Here is a 13,727-nt window from a genome sequence, read left to right as displayed (position 1 = left end):
CACACACACTTTCACACACAATCACTTTCACAGACAGACACACACACACACTTTCACACAGAGACAGACACACACACACTTACATACATACATACATACATACATACAGTGAGGGAAAAAAGTATTTGATCCCCTGCTGATTTTGTACGTTTGCCCACTGACAAAGAAATGATCAGTCTATAATTTTAATGGTAGGTGTATTTTAGCAGTGAGAGACAGAATAACAACAAGAAAATCCAGAAAAACGCATTTCAAAAAAGTTATAAATTGATTTGCATGTTAATGAGGGAAATAAGTATTTGATCCCCTATCAATCAGCAAGATTTCTGGCTCCCAGGTGTCTTTCATACAGGTAACGAGCTGAGATTAGGAGCACTCTCTTAAAGGGAGTGCTCCTAATCTCAGCTCGTTACCTGTATAAAAGACACTTGTCCACAGAAGCAATCAATCAATCAGATTCCAAACTCTCCACCATGGCCAAAGAGCTGTCCAAGGATGTCAGGGACAAGATTGTAGACCTACACAAGGCTGGAATGGGCTACAAGACCATCACCAAGCAGCTTGGTGAGAAGGTGACAACAGTTGGTGCGATTATTCGCAAATGGAAGAAACACAAAATAACTGTCAGTCTCCCTCAGTCTGGGGCTCCATGCAAGATCTCACCTCGTGGAGTTTCAATGATCATGAGAACGGTGAGGAATCAGCCCAGAACTACATGGGAGGATCTTGTTAATGATCTCAAGGTAGCTGGGACCATAGTCACCAAGAAAACAATTGGTAACACACTATGCCGTGAAGGACTGAAATCCTGCAGCGCCCGCAAGGTCCCCCTGCTCAAGAAAGCACATGTACAGACCCGTCTGAAGTTTGCCAATGAACATCTGAATGATTCAGAGGAGAACTGGGTGAAAGTGGTCTCAGATGAGACCAAAATCAAGCTCTTTGCCATCAACTCAACTCGCCGTGTTTGGAGGAGGAGGAATGACCCCAAGAACACCATTCCCACCATCAAACATGGAGGTGGAAACATTATGCTTTGGGGCTGTTTTTCTGCTAAGGGGACAGGACAACTGCACCGCATCAAAGGGACGATGGACGGGGCCATGTACCGTCAAATCATGGGTGAGAACCCTAAGCCAGGGCATTGAAAATGGGTCAAATACTTATTTCCCTCATTAACATGCAAATCAATTTATAACTTTTTTGAAATGCATTTTTCTGGATTTTCTTGTTGTTATTCTGTCTCTCACTGCTAAAATACACCTACCATTAAAATTATAGACTGATCATTTCTTTGTCAGTGGGCAAACGTACAAAATCAGCAGGGGATCAATTACTTTTTTCCCCCACTGTACATACATATATATGGAAAAGAAACATTACAAGTATAAATCACAATAAGATGTAATAAAGTACAGATAAACAAAGTGTAATAAAATGTGATCTGTTTGAAAATGCAGGGACGTCACTGGAAAAGATGATGTCTGGATGGCAGCATATGTTGCTCCAAAATGTGTACATCTCTTCTGCAAAAATGGTGCCCTCACAGATGTGCGAGTTACATGACAGACAGACAGACAGACACTCACACACACTGTCACACCCACACACACACTTTCACAGAGAGACATATACACACACACACACACACACACACACACACTTTCACACAGAGACAGGCACACACACGTACAGACACACACACTAACTTTCACACAGAGACAGACACACACACACACACACACACACACATACATACATACATATGGAAAAGAAACAATACTTTTATAAATCACAATAAGATGTAATAAAGTACAGAAAAACTAAATGTAAGAAAATGTGATCTTTAATACACACAAATATGTATGGCTGGTCGGATGCGTCTTGGACTCGGGTTCCTCTTCATTACGTATAACGCTTTTGCCTTTTGCTAAAGCTTTCCGTGGAGGGGATCGTGGGTGAGTTTGTACCATTCTTGGGGGGCTCTGCCTTGTTGGGGCGGAGCTGTGATCCAGGTGAACAGCAGATCGGGCATAGGTGGGCATGTGGGCAGAGGAGTAGGAAGGCCGGTCAAGCAAATAAGCTTGCTAAGGTACGCAGCAGCAGCAAGCAGCCCCCCCATCCAGCCAGCCAGCCAGTCTGGCTGGCAGTGACTGAGTGGTTGACAGACGGCAAGCAACGGAATGTACGTGCTCTGTGATGTCATAGCAGTCAGCTGAGAGAGGCTCGTGATGTCATCGCTGAGCTGGCTGGCTGGCTGGCTCTGTGTGTGTGTGTGTCTGTGTCTTTCTGTTTTTCTGTTTGTCAGTCTGTCTGTCTGTCTCTCTCTCTCTCTCTCTCTCTCTCTCTCTCTCCCTCTCAATTCAATTCATTTGTATTGTCAAAGCAATTGGACATACATACATACATACATACATATATGTAGCGTAAGGTACACTTATACATTTAAATTAAAGAAGTGAATTCATAGTATCACCTTATCACGAATCCTGGAGTCTTGTAGAACTCAATTTCTGTAATAATTGGACGCAGACACCAATTCCAAAGATATAAATTGTCAAATTTATTTAAAAACAAAGACTAAATGTAGCACTACACTAATTATACAAAAGGGAAAAACTAATTAAAATTCAACTCTAGATCAACAAATCAAAGACAAATCACTTCCGTGACCAAATCAAAGACCATGGGATCCCATAGGATAACACACAAATCGTTAAACAAAAAAGGTTATAAACACATTGACTACAATACCGGTTAGTAATTCTAGGAATCACTAAGAAACAGTTGAAAGTGCTAAATTGCAGTTTCAGAAGATGAAAAAAAACTGTAACTGATGGGATATGTAGTACTTTATACTCGAGTGGTCTATGCGATTACACCCTGTTGGTGTTATTAAGAACGCCAAGTACCAGAATGCAGAGCGGGACTGTTTTTTGTGCCGTGACTTGTCGGGGGAAAAAGGCGCAGAAAAAACGGACGAGAAGGTGAAGGTAGTATGGCGGTGATGCACGCGTTGGTGAAGTGGGAAAGCGGGGTCGACAAAGACTCTTACAGCGTGATTCCCACTGCTTGCTTTCGCAATTTTGATTTATTCAGCATTGCTGATGATGACGAAGAGACGACTCGAAACTTCAGAGCAGAGTGGAGAGACACGAACAAACCTCCAAAAGGTGGATGGCCTGTCCATGAAGCGCAGATCATTATGACTGGTAACAATGTTTATTTAAAAAAAAAAACATTAAAGTCTTTACATGCTATTTGATATATACAATCACAGTATATTTGAAATGAATGTTTAAGTTATTAATGTGTTGTACTTCTAACATACTCTTATAACATGGTAGGTGGTGGTGAGGGCGCTAAAAACTCGTCATACTTGACTGGCATTTGTAAGAACGATTTATTGTGTGTTGTGCTTTACAATAAAATCCCCCAAATCACAAAATAAATTAAACCAGATATAATTTAACTTCAGTTTTGATTCAGTGTTGGCTGTTCATCTTAATTTGTATGGTCAAAGCACAGTATTTTTATGACAAATAAATATAATCCCCAAATATCTGTGGACATAATGCAGGGTTTTATTTATTTTATTTTTATTTTAGGAAAAGAAGGCGAACTAAGAAGAAAACTTAATGACCTAACAAAAATGCCCTGTCCTAAAATGAAGAGAGTACCTAAACCAAACAAAAAACTTCAAATTTCAGATGATAGTGACCTTGATGAACCACAGTTACCGGTGAGATAATTACTGCAAATATTAAATAAATGTATTGCAGGATTGTTTTTTTTTAATCATATTCATATATATATATATTTTCATTTTAAACTCTTTTTCTCTCTGAATACAGCACAAAATAAGAAAGAAAACCGATGGAGCTTCAAGAATTAGATCCCGTCATATTCTACAGACATTTAAAGAGTCCAGTGAAGTTGAGCTACAGCAAAAAGTTAAGCAGCTCGAAAAGGAAAACACAAGACTTAAAAATGAAAACCAATGTCTTCGAAACCGTATGGTTGATGGTAAGTTTTTTTATTTATAGCAAATAATTCCTTACCTTGATAAATGTTATTCTTCAGTAATTTAGATTCCAGAGTAATGTATTATAGTTGATCATACTGAAGTAATCTAGAACCACAATACAGACTCTTAATGTGCACTGTCTAATAGTTTAATAATACTGATTATTAAATAAAGTTTTTCAACATAACTTCATAATCCTACATTAATGACTATATGCATTACATTAGACCTGGTAATTCTTGTATTTTATCTCTTTTATTTTTTTGTAGCTAATGTTAATGACCCACAAAAAGGTCAGTTTGCCAATAACATAGAGCAAGTCTCTCAAGTATAATTGCAGGCATTGATGGTTTTGTTTTCACTTTGTATTAAATATATTACTAGAAATGATTATCATTTAATACTAAGGTTTTTTTCTCCAGAGATTCCAGACCTTTTGGACAATCTGAAAAAAATTGTAACAAAAGCCACATTTATCAGCAATGAAGACAAAAGTGTGTCACCATCAAGTGGTTCTGACAGCCCCACAGCAAATTGTTCTGAATCTGACAAAGAATCACCAAAACAGGTATAACACTCTTGGTCTACAATATTACAAAGACAAGGTAAAAATATATATATTGAAAACAAATATTGGTTGTAAACAATCTAATGATGCTACATTATCAGTTATATTCATAGTTATAGTTGATAATAAGAATGTAATTGAATTATGGGTGTCACAGATTCACTGACTTTATTATGTCTGTAAATTAATAAACTTAGAATTGAGACATACTGTGGTCTTTAATAACACATTTCTGTAACAAAATCACAGCCTTACTGATAATGTATTCCACTTAACATAATATAAGAATAGTTTGGGGATAAGCTTGTTTTTTATTTACCATTGTCTTTTAGGTGGAAATATTCCCAGGCACTGGAGTTTACATTGACAAACTGTCCTGGATCCTTGCAGAGAGGTGCAGCACGAATACGTCATATGCAAGAACCCTGACGGTTGCTGTCTTTGACTTTCCAACATTATTAAAGAGCAATCTTCGTGGTGGTGGCAGCAAGAGAGATCCAACTTCGGAGAAAAAGACACCTCTGGATCGCTTAAAGGTGGAAGCCATATATGGTATGTAAATGCTGTTGTACAAAATTTCTAACTCTCCTTTTTAACTGTATAGAACACAAAGGGTTAGCATTTGAAATGTTCCTTTGGCCTTTGTTTTAGTTTCAGAGACTAGAGTTAATTTATTAATAAATAATAATACCTTACATGTAGCAGCTGGAAAGATCCCAAAGTGCTCTACAGACTCACTTCACCCACCACCCTCTGGGGTGCAGCCATTTTGTACCAGCAGATTACTACACAGCAGTAAAGGTGGAGTCATAACAAATTTGTTAGACCTGATTGAGGGAAGCCTGACTTAGAATTCAGCCACGTCACTCTTTCAACAACACCTTGTAAATCACCTTGGATTAATGCTTCAGACATATTAATACATAATAATAATGAATAGTGCCATGGGATCCTTGACAATATAAACTTTCATGTCTCATTTAAATTTGACTTTTGAGCAAATACTTCACATTTCAGTCCAGTTGTGCCACATCAATGTAATGCTTAAGCAAGGTATTAATGGAGAAAAGACTGCCTTTGCATAGCTGCTTCGCCAAGTACAGATTTTACTATGAACTAGTGTAAGACAAGTTTAAGAGCATACACCAAAACGTTTAAATACACCCACACACAAAAATGTTGATTTACTGTGGCAATATGTAACTAATGAACCCTTCTCAAAGATATGTGGTATGTTTATTAAAAGATTTTTATATATCTATGTGCAAGTCATTAAATCTATGTGATACATGTTTTTTAGGGGCTACCTTGAAAAAATTGCCCAGTACCCCAAAGAGTGTAATTGGTGGTGCAATTAACAGCAAGATAAATGAACTACGACACAGAATGAAACCAGAGTGAAGATTTGAAGAACCAGATCTGTATTTTTTGTTTTGTTTTCAACAGGGTTGGGGTCAATTCCAATTCAATTTTTAATTCCCTTTTCAATTCAATTCCAATAAAGAATATTCTGTGAATGCAAAAAGTAATTGCAATTTTGAATTGATTTGTAGGAGGAATTGGAATTGAAAAACAGGAACTGACCCCAACCATGGTTTTCAGTGAGTGTTGTACAAATTGATAGGTCAGGGTTTCTGTAAAAACTTAATAGAGGCCAGCAGGCGTGCACGATCTGGGAAAAACTGCTCCACTACAACAGACCTCTTTCCCTTCGTTTTCTCTAAAAACCTCCTGATATCCTTCACTGCAGCTCTGACTCACCGAGGACGAGGAGGCGAGAGAGGAATCCGTGAAGCCGCCCTCACTGTCACTCCGAGCCCGAGGCGTCCCCGGTGGCTGCCGCGATGCTCCAGCGTGTAGCCGGACCTTTCCCCACCAAGCCACTCGCTACCCCAGCTTCACTACTGTGCCACCACTTCTTTTACTGCCACTATTTACCAACACCGTCCGTGCTCCCTCCCAGCACCTTCTTAGTGCGTTTTTTCCACCCGGCGCCTCGGCTTGTACCGCCGAGCCTGGCCCTGCCTCCTCCTCGGCTACACCCTGTGTGTCTGTCCGCCCGTCTGCTGGCTGCTGAGGTTGTTCCTCGTCACTAACCAGCGCCCCGTGCACCGCCTCAACACCATCTCCCCCCGGCGTCTCGGTCGTCACTATCCCCTGCTGCCTCGACCCCGTCCCCCAGCTGTGCGTCATCGCCTCCGGGCAGCTCTTCCCCCGTCACGGCATCAGTGGTACCATCGGTCCGACCGGCGACTGTCTCCTCCGCCGGGGCTCGATCTCTGTCTGCCCGCTGCATCTGTGGCTGCGGGCCGGTGTCTCTATTCCTCCCCGCGTCGCCCCGCTCCTCCTCCCGCTCCCTGTCCTGCTCGGGACAGTTCCTCACGACATGCCCCTCGCTCCCACACCTGAAACACTTCATGGACTCCGAAGTAGCGAACACGACGTAGTCGGTATTGTCGATCTTAAATTTAAAAATGACATTAAGATCCTCATTGATGTTATTGAGGATCATATACAGCTGCCTTCGGAAGGACATGACGTGTTTCAGTTGCGGGGCTTTGCAGCCCAGCGGGACCCTCTTAATGCCGGACATCAGCTGCCCGAGCCGGTGCGGATGAACGGAGGGACGTTAGACAGCGTTACCTTCCGGGCAGGAGCAGCGAGCGGCAACACCGGGGTGAAAGTGTCGTCTAACACTGTGCCATTAGCCACTAGCTGATTGAGCAGATCAGTGGTTTTTAAGAAGATAACAATGGCAGCAGACTTGATATTTTCACACCCTGCTACCTCCCCAACCGCTAACACACACTGCTCTAGGGGGCAGAACTGCACCGGAGCGATCTTGACTCCATGGCGTCGGGTCAGTTTTTCAAAAGACGCATTCAGGGGGTCCGACCCCCCGACCCGGGAAGAACTACCGGTACTCCCCCCTCCCCTCCCCTGTTCCCCCACAATAAGAAAAGCACTGAAAACAGAAGACAAAATAAACAAACTGAAAAAAGTAAAGCAACAAAAAAACGCAGCCAAAGGACAGAGCTCTCAGCAGCACTCCCGCTCACTGCAGACCCCTCCCACACACTCCCAGCTGAGAGAGAGAGAGAGAGAGAGAGAGAGAGAGTTAGTGTCTGTCTCTCTCTCTCTCTCTGTAGATGCATCATAGGGAACATATGTAACAATCTCTCTTTTTGTTTACCAAAAATGAGAATGAACGTATTTCAAGTGGGTGTTGCCTTGGTTGGAAACGTTTTAAGATTATTTATGAAGTGTAAAGTGGATTTGTCTCAGTTCTCCGTAGTTTTCAATGTATGTGCCATTCAGTAGCGTTCATGTTACAGATGTGCCCTATGCAGTGGTAGGGTCAATAAAATGTCAGTAAAACTTTATTTTAGCAATTATGGAGGGGAAGAACTGCAAATAGCGGGTCCCCACTAATTATCTAACTTACCAACAACGTTTAAAATTAGGTCTTGCGAAGCTGCCAAATAATGCTGTATAATCGTATGTGTCTTCATACACCGGCTGCTATAGTCTGATAGCTTTGATTATATATATATATATATATTTTCTCGTGAACCACAAATGCTATTTGCTTGATTTTTACAGAGTATGTTATAAATACCATTCTTATGAAGCCTGACAAATTGTATGCTGTAATTATGAATATTTTCAAATCATTTGTTTGTTTTTCCTAACATGTTACAAATGTTCCCTATGTGAAAGATGCATTATATCTTAATAACGTCTAAACAATTAAAGATATACAGATTATTATTTTTGGTAAAGTTATAATACATTGCTATTAACTATGTGTGTCAGTAAAAGTTTAAATTTCCTAAAGGATTTTTATTGATCTTGCAAAATAAGTGTTTAGGGAACATTTGTAACATAGAGGTGGGTTAGCCACCGAGTAAGGGCAGCGGCTCCGGCTCCAGCACCGGCACCATGTCGCTGGAAAAGCGCTAAGTGAGCTCACAGTGAGCTCAGTGTAATGTCTGCTCTGGTGAGCTCACAGTGTGACCTAGTCGTGAGTTCACGTCTTCACTGGGTAGTCCTTGACAACTTAATTGACTCAAATCTTGGGCTTAATTGGTCAAAATGACCATTGGTTGAAGGTACTCAGGGACTGATGTGTAGAGAGACTTATTAAACCTGCAGGATTGTGGTTTTCCCAGATCAGAATTAACCAGATCACCACAAAGGAACATGGTAGGTGCTATTGCAACACAGATTACACAAATACATTGAAATCCAAGTTTGCAGTGGTCCTTGGGCCATTGTGTGGTGATCCAGATCACTTCAGCAGGAATTTTGCAGTGGTCTGGACTACAACTCTCTCTCTCTCTCTCTCTCTCTCTCTCTCTCTCTCTCTCTCAATTCAGTGCATTTGAATTGTCAAAGCAATTGGACATGCATACATACATACATACATATACACTCACCTAAAGGATTATTAGGAACACCTGTTCAATTTCTCATTAATGCAATTATCTAACCAACCAATCACATGGCAGTTGCTTCAATGCATTTAGGGGTGTGGTCCTGGTCAAGACAATCTCCTGAACTCCAAACTGAATGTCTGAATGGGAATGAAAGGTGATTTAAGCAATTTTGAGCGTGGCATGGTTGTTGGTGCCAGACGGGCCGCTCTGAGTATTTCACAATCTGCTCAGTTACTGGGATTTTCACGCACAACCATTTCTAGGGTTTACAAAGAATGGTGTGAAAAGGGAAAAACATCCAGTATGCGGCAGTCCTGTGGGTGAAAATGCCTTGTTGATGCTAGAGCTCAGAGGAGAATGGGCCGACTCGATTCAAGCTGATAGAAGAGCAACTTTGACTGAAATAACCACTCGCTACAACCGAGGTATGCAGCAAAGCATTTGTGATGCCACAACACATACAACCTTGAGGCGGATGGGCTACAACAGCAGAAGACCCCACTGGGTACCACTCATCTCCACTACAATTAGGAAAAAGAGGCTACAATTTGCACAAGCTCACCAAAATTGAACAGTTGAAGACTGGAAAAATGTTGCCTGGTCTGATGAGTCTCGATTTCAGAGTCAGAATTTGGCGTAAACAGAATGAGAACATGGATCCATCATGCCTTGTTACCACTGTGCAAGCTGGTGGTGGTGGTGTAATGGTGTGGGGGATGTTTTCTTGGCACACTTTAGGCCCCTTAGTGCCAATTGGGCATCGTTTAAATGCCACGGCCCGTTGTTTCTGACCATGTCCATCCCTTTATGACCACCATGTACCCATCCTCTGATGGCTACTTCCAGCAGGATAATGCACCATGTCACAAAGGTCGAATCATTTCAAATTGGTTTCTTGAACATGACAATGAGTTCACTGTACTAAACTGGCCCCCACAGTCACCAGATCTCAACCCAATAGAGCATCTTTGGGATGTGGTGTGTAACGTTATGTTGGGTGTATTTGGATAAGAGTATTTGGGCTCTGAGCTGAAGCACGGATCTAAAGAAGACCTCTCCCCCCCAAAGTTATCAGATTTCCTTAGCTCATCAGCTTGGAACTGGTTTGCATCAAAGTGACAGTTTTGGGGAGGATGGCACCGAGAAGAGGCCAAATAGTTTGTTATTCTGCTATGAGATGTCTGGAGAAAGGGGCCTGTGGGTGATAAAAACTCTTTGAAGTGGATGAGAGCCGAAATCCCGACATAGAGCTACGAACCCAGGCCAACCGGCATTTCCAAAAGATGGCATGGATTGACATCAGTCATAAATCCAAAGTCACAAAAGATTAAGTCTGTTTTAGTTACTTGTGATAAATTGTTGATATCCTAAGCGTTGGCATTAGAGTCATTAGGTGATTAATCGAGTACTGTTCTGTTGGGTTGTTACTGAATAGCCAAAACAATGATTACCCAAATGTCCCCATGTGAAGCATTGATTGTTAAGGTACCAGGAACAGAGATTCCTGAATTCCTTGGACGCCTAGGCAGTTTGGACTTTGAAGTAGAGTCGCGTCGAACTCAGTTGGTAAACGACACTACGACGCAACTCGAAAAAGAGTCGATAGAGGTGATGAAAGTTATGGCTAGCTTAGCACTTGCGAGCTCAAGGGTAGTGAACTGGATCATAAGCAAGTTTGAAAAACTGAAAAAGCTAGGAGAAAAGTATGCTAAAGCGAAAGAAGAAAGAGCCAAACGGCATGGAATGGTTTTAGAATTTGAAGGAAAGCTAGATACTTGTGGAAAACAAGTCATTGTGTTGAATGCTGAAAAAGAGGACTTAATTGAACAGAGAGAGCAATTAGGAAATGATTTAAGACAATGTCAAGTTGAATTGGAAACAACTCTGATCCAAGTAAAAGGTCTGCAAAATGACAGATGTAAAGCGGTTGAAAATGAAAGGATAGTTTTGAAGGACCGGGATGTTTTGGAAATGCGACTTTGCAAAACAGTCAGGGAGAAAGATTTGGGAACTGTAAAAATGGAGATACTCGAAGGCGAGGTCATACATTTAAAAAGGGACAGTGAAGAAATGAGGAGAGTAAATCAGGTGCTTAGGGGAGAACTCAAATCAACTGAAGTTGAAAATGAGCGTCTCAAGCAACAAATAGGGGCCCTGAAAGCTGCCTCTTGGTGGGCTGCAAAGCTGACACCTGACAGCATAAAGGAACAGCCGGAACCGGCCAATGCACGGAGTCGCACACCGTCTCCACATTTAGGCCCCGGGTTGCCTCGTCCTGATCGTACCCCTCCCTGTAGTCTTTCTCCACCCAGGGTAAGAAGCTCGTCGCACAGACGAACTTCCTCTCCCGAGAGTCCAGACCGAAAGGTTAACATGCGCCAGTTGAGAGAACTGGCTAAAGATTGTGAAACCTTTAACCCAGCAGACAAGGAAGGAAATGTGGAAGCGTATATTAAGGACATTAAGTATGCTTTGAGTTTCTATCCTGAGGCTACGGAGAAGGAAAAGGTTCTCCTAATCCGCAAAACTACCTCTCGCCAAGTCCATTCTTGGATGGAGAGGCAAGGGTCCATGGTCTGCGATAGGTTTCAACGCTTGTGCAGAGCATTAGTTAGGGACTATTCCAGGTTCATTGATCCAGTGGCAGCAGTGACTGCCGCACACCAGATCAAACAGGGTAAGCATGAGTCCCCCCGTGATTACTATGAAAAGCTTAGGAAAACCTATTTTGCGGGTCAAGATCGACCCGGGGCCGAGGAAGAGGTGAGCTTTAAAGGGTTGTTTGTTGCTAATTTGTTCCCAACGATTAAGGAAATGATCATATTACATGCAGACGCAACGTATATGAACATAGCTGAAATTCGAAAAAATGGCACAGAAAGCTTGGGAAAGCAAGTACAATAGCACCTCTGATCGTAAAGATTCAAGCACCCAAGTACTGGCAAGGCGCTCTGAGAGCCCTATTTCTCCACTGGAGTTAGAGGGGACAGAGATTCAAAGAAGGAAAGAACCTCCCAAGGATGGAATCCAAGACACCCAGGCTTACAATAAAAAAAAGAAATCTGCTCCTAGCCTAGGTGGGTTAACTCAGTCTCTGAGCAATGTTGCAGTTTCTGAGCTACTGCTACGCTTAGCTCTGCTCCCTTTGCCCCCTCTTCCCAAACTGGAAGTTAGTAGCCAGGGTAAAGGGCCGGACTCGCCACCTAAGGAATGACTAGCTCTGGAACCACCCCCTGTCCCCGCCTCTGTGTTTTTGATTGGATGTGAGGAACAGCAGGGGGGTTTCTCTGACACATCAGCCCACTGGGACCTCCCAGTGGGGGAAGTTGCCTGCAGGCAAGCTGAACCTTTGGTGATGTTACTGGGTGATCTGACACAGAGAGGCAGAGCCAAGCAAGTTTACATAGAAGTGACCATTGAGAATGTGTGGGAGTGAGGAGCCTTGTTGGACACTGGGGCTGAAATTTGTTTAATGTCTGCCACCACAATGGGCAACCTGAAACAAATTATGGAAACCTCAGACCAACGACTGAAAGTGGAAGCTTGTAGTGTGAACATTACAAGTTACACAGAGACTAAGGCACAGCTCACTCAAAAGGCATTGTTAGAGTTCACCTTTGGGAAGATTAAGTTGGTTCATCCAGTTTATATTTCCAAATTTGAAACAGAGAAGTTGATCATTGGTCAGGATCTATTGAACAGGTTGTGGGCTCAAGTTGAATCACCAAAGCCGGTGGAATTGAATGACAGATATGATACAGCCACCAAGGTACAACTTCCCAATGAGACCATTTTTTGTGCATGTCCCTAAAGGGGGCACCGGCTTACCATGTAAGCCAACCATTCGAACCCAGGTCCCTACCAACTATTATAGACATAGTGAAGGTCAGGTGCCTGAATAACACCTGAATTCCCAGTCACCTCCCTCTGTTAATCAACTTCCACCTATTGGTTACCGTCAGTAACCATACTCAATACTGAGTAATACCAATTGTTTTTTTGTTTTAATGTACTTGTGTTATAATATGTAACCTGTATATGTGCTAGTATAGGATTGTCAATTTGATTGGAATACATTCTGCTTAAATAATGAACTATTAGTTTGTTTTCTTTGATTTCTCGGGGTCATGAATGGTGAAGTCCACTGTTGAATTCTGTTACATAACTTTGAGATAAATGCTTAACGTCTTATTTTGTCTTGAAGGGGATAACGTCCCAGTCGACCTCAGTCCCATTCAAGAAAGGGGGTATGTAGCGTTATGTTGGGTGTATTTGGATAAGAGTATTTGGGCTCTGAGCTGAAGCACGGATCTAAAGAAGACCTCTCCCCCCCAAAGTTATCAGATTTCCTTAGCTCATCAGCTTGGAACTGGTTTGCATCAAAGTGACAGTTTTGGGGAGGATGGCACCGAGAAGAGGCCAAATAGTTTGTTATTCTGCTATGAGATGTCTGGAGAAAGGGGCCTGTAGGTGATAAAAACTCTTTGAAGTGGATGAGAGCCGAAATCCCGACATAGAGCTACGAACCCAGGCCAACCGGCATTTCCAAAAGATGGCATGGATTGACATCAGTCATAAATCAAGCCCCCCTCCAATAGGACACTGGGGGCTGAAACCGAAATCCAATCTCAAGAACTCAGGAACCAATCACCTATTGATCTGACAGACTATAAAGGACAAACACGGCCTTTCT

The 13,727-nt window shown here is 42.2% G+C and overlaps 1 non-coding gene across 1 annotated transcript; it reads left to right on the top strand.

Moving 5' to 3' along the window:
• The first annotated feature begins 1,886 nt into the window (after nucleotides 1-1,886).
• LOC136726868 (U5 spliceosomal RNA) lies at nucleotides 1,887-2,001 on the top strand. The gene has a single exon (XR_010808249.1). It is a non-coding gene; the product is annotated as a U5 spliceosomal RNA (small nuclear RNA).
• Nucleotides 2,002-13,727: the final 11,726 nt, after the last annotated feature.

Source organism: Amia ocellicauda, unplaced genomic scaffold (genome assembly GCF_036373705.1).
Source record: "Amia ocellicauda isolate fAmiCal2 unplaced genomic scaffold, fAmiCal2.hap1 HAP1_SCAFFOLD_26, whole genome shotgun sequence".
NCBI classification, from domain to species: Eukaryota; Metazoa; Chordata; class Actinopteri; order Amiiformes; family Amiidae; genus Amia; species Amia ocellicauda.
This window is presented reverse-complemented; position numbering and strand designations above follow the sequence as displayed.